We start from the raw sequence: 8453 nt of genomic DNA on the forward strand, positions 1-8453 counted from the left end.
ATTTTCCCTATCATAGTTCAAGGTTGCATGTGGAGTAACTCTAATATCATATGTAACCGTTTATCCCACTAGTAATATTGTTTCCTTCAGACCTAGGCTTGATACGACTTTAAAACGCGACACTTAAATTTATAGTTTGCTTCCTTATATATCAATCATTTTTCATATATTTTATCGGCGTGGAATTCACCAAAAATTTTCAAACAAAGAATTTTACTTTCTAAATCGAAAGATTCTTTGCTTTCGATTCAGTCAGCGAAAGTCCCTCCAACTCAATCAATATCAGGCTCAAGTGCCTGTTCATCCATCTTCATTCCAAACAAAGACCGTGAGTTCTTTGCCAAATTAGGTGGAGTGGGGAAGATGTACTAGATTTTTTCAAGAATTTTCCCTGAAAGCGAGAACGTCTCATCAATGAGCGTAGATTAATAGCCAAGATTTGGAAGCAAATGAAAGAACTAGTTGCATAGATATAGATAATTACAACGTATTAACCGCTAATGCACCTTTCTTTTATCAAATCACGATGAGAAATCATTTCAAACAACAACAAAAAAATCCAAATAGAGTACTAATAACAAAAGGTTTTGAGGGACCAAGAGTGATATTAAAGCATAATGAATATTATAAGAGGCTCTCGTGAAGTTATTTTGTCTCTATATATATAATCTAAGATCTAAGGCACAAGATATGCGGTTGGTCACGGGTTCACTGCAGTATGATGTGCAAATTGTCACCCAAACTACCCAATAATGCTTATGAAAGAGACCTCCATGAACAGCAACAAAAGTGCATGGACCCCTAATTCACACCAACGAGCTAGTAAAATCTCTTTGTGTTTCAGAACCTTAAAGTAATAAGAGAAGTATTGGAAACATCTTTTGGTGCGAATGGTTAGTTTTGTCTCTAAATTATTGATAATTTTAAAAACACCCCTTTACTTGACTAACAGAACTTAAATACATCCAGATCTTGCAACGAGCGAAATACACCGTTAAATGCTTGCCAGTTTGGGGTGTTTTCAACAATTTTCTCAGTTTTTCATTAAGATCTGTATGTTCATACGAGGGTTTGAAACCACCTGCTATGTCATGTGGCAAATCGGGGTATATATTTAAGTTCAATTCGTTAAATAGAGAGGTGTATTTAAGGTTGTCAATAATTCAAAGACGAAATTAATAATTTGCACCAAGTTAAAGGGTGTTTTCAATACTTCTCTATAATAATAACGTTGAATGTGTTAAATTATTAGCAAATGTAGAAATTGCTATTTAACGGGCAAATTCATAGTTCAATTAAATTTTATATTTTTGACACAAACTGCATAGTATGTTACATATGCAAAAGAAAATTTAAAACGTATACATATACTAATTGTGAATTTTGAATTCGTCTCTATTTTTATCTTATATTTATCAATTATTCATCAAGAAATTAAATTGGCATACTGTGTAGGCTATAGCATATATAGGTGCAATAATATGTCATTATGTTGCTCATATCAAATCTCTCGCTAATCTAGTCAAAGGGCCTCATTTTATTTATCCACTATATTTTTTATATATAGATATTAATTTTTACTTATTTGGTTTTAAAAATTAAAAAATATTTTATCAATTTATATCTATTTTTTATTATTAAATACTAATTATTTTTTACCATTTAATTGACTTATAATAAATAAAAATGATATAGTAAAATTATCATTTTTTATTTATTTTTTAAAAATATATCAAATCAAACATAAACAGAAAGAAAGAGTAATAAATAAAGCTAAACAAGAATTTAATTTTAAGGTCCAATAAATCTAAGGGCAATCCCCATCTTCCCTTCCAACCCAAAAAGGATTCCCTAGGACCCACACCTTCAAATGAACTTGTTAATTTTGAGTTAATTTTGAGTTAGAGTTAAACTTTTGAATTTATATATTTAAAATTTTAAAATAATAAAGTTAATAAATTTTTGATAAATTAATTTTTATATATTAGAATTTTTTTTAACATAAATACAAAGTCTATACTAGAATATTGAATTCTGCTAGAAACAAATTTTGGCCTGATGTTACCTCTTGATTATATTAATGGAATTGCTGCATATTACGGCAGTTTCCAACGGCATATTACGGCAGTTTAAAAAAGTGTTTTAAAAGACTCGGTTAGTACTCGCCTCGAGGTTTGTTCTAGGGTGGAGTTCTAGCTAAAAGCCCCAAGACTCAAGTGTGGGACTTAGTTTTGTAAAATTTACACTCTAAGCGTCCGACTTTACGTCTTAACCACACACAACATTCAACGCTCGGGGCTCGCCTAACAGATCTTACACAAATTATGTGTTAAAATCTTTAGTTAACATTGTTGACCCTCATAATTTTTGAATAAATGAATGATACTTAATAATTTTTAATCTATAGAGATAAGGAGATTAAGAGTAACTCAAATAACGAGTTATAGTATCACATATTATTTACTATTTGGTAACACTATGAAAGTGATTATGTATTACATAACATTTCTTTTAAAATACATAGCGAAATTTTACCTTTTATCTCAAAATTATCATATTTTATTTAGCTATTGGAAAGTAATTTTATTTTTATTCATGATGGAGTGATGTTTTTATTATAATACTAGTAAGTTTTATTGATTTTTTTTAAGGAGGTAAATTGTATAGTATGATAGAAAATATTTATTCTTTTATTATTAGAAAGTTAAGATATTAGATTATTTATACTTGTATAGTCATGTTAAAAGTTTTATTTTCTAAGAGTTTCCTTAATCATATTTGTAATTATTTCAAAGTATTGATGTATTTTTATAATTTTGTGTTATTATATTATCATACCATATTGTAAATTAAAATTTTAAAGTTCCATTGAGCTTACACCCTATATCTCGAGGCTTATGCATCGTCGTATACTAAGTAAAATTAAATGTCTCGTCTCACGCCTCTGCTTTTTAAAACACTGGTTTAGATTTGTATTATAGGGGCTATAGCTATAAGACATAATTATTGAGTAAAATTATCTTATGAAATAATTCACTCATTTTGTTAATGTTTGGACGGATTATTCGTTCATTTATTAGCTTACCTTATTTTATTTCAATTCATAAAAATAAAATGTTTGAATTGAAATGTAGTCGAAATTGATTCATGAGAAATATTATAAAATTATTTATTTATTTGATATGTTATATAAAGTCATAATTAAAAATAATAATAATTTTATAAGGTATTATAACAGATTATAAAATAAAAAAAAATTGAATGAATTGAGTTGTAAACCACATTTCCGCTCATTCCAATTTACTATCTCAACTCATTTTAATCCTATCTAAATTCAATTCAACCCGCTCATTTCAAGCCTCAAAATTATGCAATAATTTGCTTAAGTACAAATTAAATGGAAGGGAAAGGCCAATAACTTAAGACAGAGCTTTCAGTTTCAGACTTTAATATGCAATGCTTTGGAATTTACAAAAGAAACTAAAATGTCTTCACGAGCCCTTTTTGTACACTTTTAAACTTATATTATATTGACGATTTTTCACTTATAGTCACTTAAAAATATCTTAATTATATTTTATAACTATAGTTTGCTAATAACAAGCGTTTGTATATGTTTGCATAATTTGTTATACAATTCGCAGTTTTTGTATAGCGTTTGTATATTTCATTATACAATTCATGCACAACGTTTATAGAATTTGCTATACAATATGTAGTGTTTGTATATTTCGCTATACAATTCGATTCACACATAGCGTTTGTATAATCACTCACAACGTTTGTATAAATTGCGCGAATTATACAAAACTCAAACTGTATTGAAGCACAGAATTTGTATAATCGCGCACGACATTTGAATAATCACGCGAATAATACGAAACTCAAACTATAATTACAACTAGATATTTACCGCAAGCCGTAATTAATTCAAACTCTAGCTATATTAGCTAATTAACTAGTATGTGTTTGCCTATTCGCATAATTTTCCCTATTATATTCCTATCTCTCCAAATTTTAGCAATGTCCGGATTTTAAGAATCATTTTTTTTTCATTCTGATCATGATGAAATTTTAATTTTTTTGAAATAACATTTACAAATTTGAAAAGTGTGTAAATATTATTATGAGTGTAAAATGATTGCAGCAAAAAAAAAACTCAGTTAATTCTCAAAAAGATATCACATAAATTGAGACGGAAGAAAAAATAGTATCTTGTAAAACTGAATATATTGGTCTGCTGTATGGAACTGATCTCCTACATAAATATCGTACATAGACTGGACAAACTTCAAGTCTATTTAATTGCTTCATTAATTTATGGTTTGTACATATTGTTCTTGTAGATCACCAGATGCACACTTCACTATGAAATTCTGTTTGTCTCCATATACAGCAGAGAATAAAGAATATTCCAACGCATGATGACCTTACACAACTATGCTTGGTCACGGTCTAAATCCATGATACGTATTGTCTGTTTTAGCTTTACAGACTTGGAAATTTGTCTAAAATGTTGTATGTAGTTCAATCACTAATTGAATGATTCCCGATCAATATTACTCATACTGATATTTACAAAGCTATCTTCTTGAAGATCGAAGAAATTTCATAAGAATAAAAGATTTATTTTCAATAAAGAGTCTCTCTCTCACAAAAAAGGCAGATATCAATAAAGAGTCCTTAAGATTTTAAAATTACCTTAAATATAAGTTTTCTATACGTTAATTTTAGGGATAATTACAGTAGATGGTCATTCGGTCATTTTAATTACTAAAAAAATGGTCATCGGTGTATATTCATATATATATATATATTCGGCGTATATTAATTTATACTCACTGTATATTTCATGTATAGAATATATCATAATATATATTCAGAGTATAGCTCATGTATAAGTAATCTATATTGTATAGTCAGTGTATAATTTCTATCACTTTTGGCAAGTTATATTGTATAGTCACTGTATATTTTCTATAATTTTTGGAGGTTCGCTTCCGGTGTACTATGTGACAAGAAGGTGCCTCCACTACTTAAGGGCAAGTTCTACAAAGTGGTGGTTAGACCGGCTATGTTATACGGGATGGAGTGTTGGCCAATTAAGGTATCTCACGTTCAAAAGACGAAAGTTGCTGAAATGGAAATGTTGAGATGGATGTATGAGCATACCAGGAGTGACAGAATTAGAAATGAGGCTATTCGGGACAAGGTAGGAGTGGCCTCCGTGGAAGACAAGATGCGAAAAATGCGACTGAGATGGTTTGGGCATGTGAAAGGAGAGACAGAGATGCCCCAGTGCGGAGGTGTGAGGGGTTGGCCATGGATGGTTTCAGAAGAGGTAGGGGTAGGCTGAAGAAATATTGGAGAGAGGTGATTAGACAGGACATGGCGCAATTACAACTTACCGAGGACATGACCTTAGATAGGAGGTGTGGAGGACCCACATTAGGGTAGAAGGTTAGTTCATAGTCTTGTCATTCTTCCTTATTAGTAGGCGTATTAGCGCACTATAATTCCCTGTGGTTTAACGTCTGTTATTATCTATTATTTATTACTTTCATTACTTCCATTACTTTCTCTACTTTGATTGTTCTATCTTATTTGGGTTGCTTTCGTTACTTGCCTTTTCATATCGCTTTGAACTTCTTATTCTTATCTGACTTCTTTTTTTATTTTACTGAGCTGAGGGTCTTTCGGAAACAGCCGTCCTACCTTGGTAGGAGTCAGGTCTGCGTACACTTTACCCTCCCCAGACCCTATTTGTGGCATTTCACTGGGTCGTTGTTGTTGTAAACATGGCTATATTTGTTGCAAACTAATTAGTTTATTGTATATATTTGACATTTTCTCTTAATTTTATATGTCAATCTAGAAGTTTATCAATTGTCCTTCGTCATATATAACCACATACATATCTTCTATGAATTTACATACGTACAAAATCTTCTAATTCAGAATCTCCCTCTAAATTCAACTCAAAATAGACATGAGAATTTGTGTCCTGTAGTACCCATATAATAGACGTCACTCTTTACTAGAAATTTCTCCACTTTTCAAATTTTAATTCGAAGCTTCTGATTAAAAATGAAAGATTGTCATCGAAAATGTGGTATGAAAGCAGCTCTAGTAAACCTTTCCAAGTGCATCTCTAACCAGTCAACACATCTTTGGGCTTTGGACAATGGGAGGGTAGCTCAGCTCATTGGCCCAAACAGACCCATATCTGTTTTACTATTATCAAAGGTCTGGGCTTTTGTAACTTTGAAAAAAATTACTTAAATACACAACTTATTTTATTATATTTTCTAATTTTTTCTACAATTTGATAAATACTTTATGTGATGTATTGTTCTGATAGATACATTACTTTACGCGATATATTGGTGGGATACATCATTTTACGTGATGCATCGGGACATACGCGATGTATCGACTATTGAGTGATGTATCAGAACATTTTGGGATATATCTGAATTCCACCAAATTTAAGAAATTTTTATAAATTAAAAAAAACATAGAGATAAAATGTAATTAGCGCCTTACACCGTGAGATTCCTAAAAATTTTACAAAACTTTTTGTAACATAATAGCATAAAGAGAATAAGAAGGGCCCAAGTAGTACAAACTAAGTTGAGCCTACACAAGCAATAGATTTATTTTTCTTTAAAAAAAAAATCAAACTAAGTTCGGGGCAGGAAAAAGAGAAATAAGAGAGGGGGGTTGTAAGTTAGGGAATCGAACTCTCACTAACTAATAAGGGGAATGTTTAGATAGTCAATCAATTGAACTATCACGATTTTCTCATGTATATTAGACTATTTCTTTTTGTAACTTTTATAACAATTTTTTAAAATATATTTCTTATTATAATACCAAAAAAATTACTATTTTACCCCCTTTTTTATGAGCAGTCGAGCAGCAAATGGGACATATAGAAGTAGGTCAAGAAAGGTGGCAAGTTGGTAGTCTTCTCACCAACCAAATTGCACAATATTCCATTAGTGGAGGTGAAAAGTCTTAAATGATAAATACAAACTCTTTAATTATTTCTTCCGTTTTAGTCTGTTGTCCAGTTTTAATTTAACACGGAATTTAAGAAAATAAAAAAATATTTTTAAATTTAAAAAATATGTCGAATAATGAATTAAAAAATTATTTAATATTATGGTCTTAAATATGTTATATAAAAAATTAAAATTAAAAAATTAAAAAAATATTTTTCTATAAATAAACTAAAAATAAAATAAATAAATTAAAACGAAGGAAGTAAGACTTTCCAACAAAAAGGAACCTAACAACTCATTGTTTAAACCCAACATGTGTGTGCTAGATGATTCTAAAAGCTTTTCAAATAAGAGATACTATTAATTTCTTTGGACACAATACATTTTCAAGATAGCCAAGACAATTAGGAGTAATTCATGACCTAGAAATGCTGATTAAGTGATTATAACTTCTAACTATCAAAAATCTTAAATATTGATATTGTTCATCCATGCCTTGTATGTTATTATTTTTATGATAATTTAAACAAAAATCTTCTTTAGACCATAGGACAGGGACAGATCTATAATACTTTATGTGAACTTAATAGTTTTTGTCCAAATTTATATAACATTATAAGTATTAAGAAATTAATTAAATATAATAATATGAACTCAATTAATTGTATACTTAATTGACTTAATATCACAGTAAAAACCTATAAATTTATTGAATCTAATTTTGCCATGGACCTAGGTTTTGATTTTTGAAGTTGTTCTTGAAACCTACAAATAATTGGTACTAGTAGTTAATGGCAGTATCATATTTAATGTAACCTCACAAGTGGAGTTTGAGGAATATGGTGTGTACGCTACTTTACCCTTGTTTTGAGAAGATAGAGAGATTGTTTCTGATATTCCCTCGATTCAAGTAAAACATATCAATAGTAGTTAATGGCAAAGATCATGTATATAATCTAATACTCCTTCCAATCTATTTTACTTATCATATCATTTTTTACACACTTTTTATGAAAAATAGTAAGTACTCCCTCCTTCTCATTTTAATTGTCATGGTTTTCTTTTTGACAGTCAAACTATATGAACTTTGACTAACATTTTAAGATATATATTTTTATCATATATATATGAAAAAATTGTAACTTATAATATTTTTCGTATAGTTTTTGAATATCTAATTTTTTTCCTTTATAATATTAAATTAAAAATAATATAATTTTAACTTTAAAAATTAGTTAAATTGACTTTCAAAAGGCGCATTATGATAACTAAAATGGGACGGAAGGAGTAGATGATAATTTGACTAAATTATTTTTATTTATTCTCCTAGCAATTAAATTGTCCTTTCATTCTGCTGGGAGAAATGATTTTCTAATAGGACATCCCACTTGCCACGTCGATGCAGCAGCCAATGTAATAGTATTTCTTTTCTTTTTCATTTTACAC

The sequence above is a fragment of the Solanum dulcamara genome, chromosome 1, assembly GCF_947179165.1.
Source record: "Solanum dulcamara chromosome 1, daSolDulc1.2, whole genome shotgun sequence".
Lineage (NCBI taxonomy): Eukaryota > Viridiplantae > Streptophyta > Magnoliopsida > Solanales > Solanaceae > Solanum > Solanum dulcamara.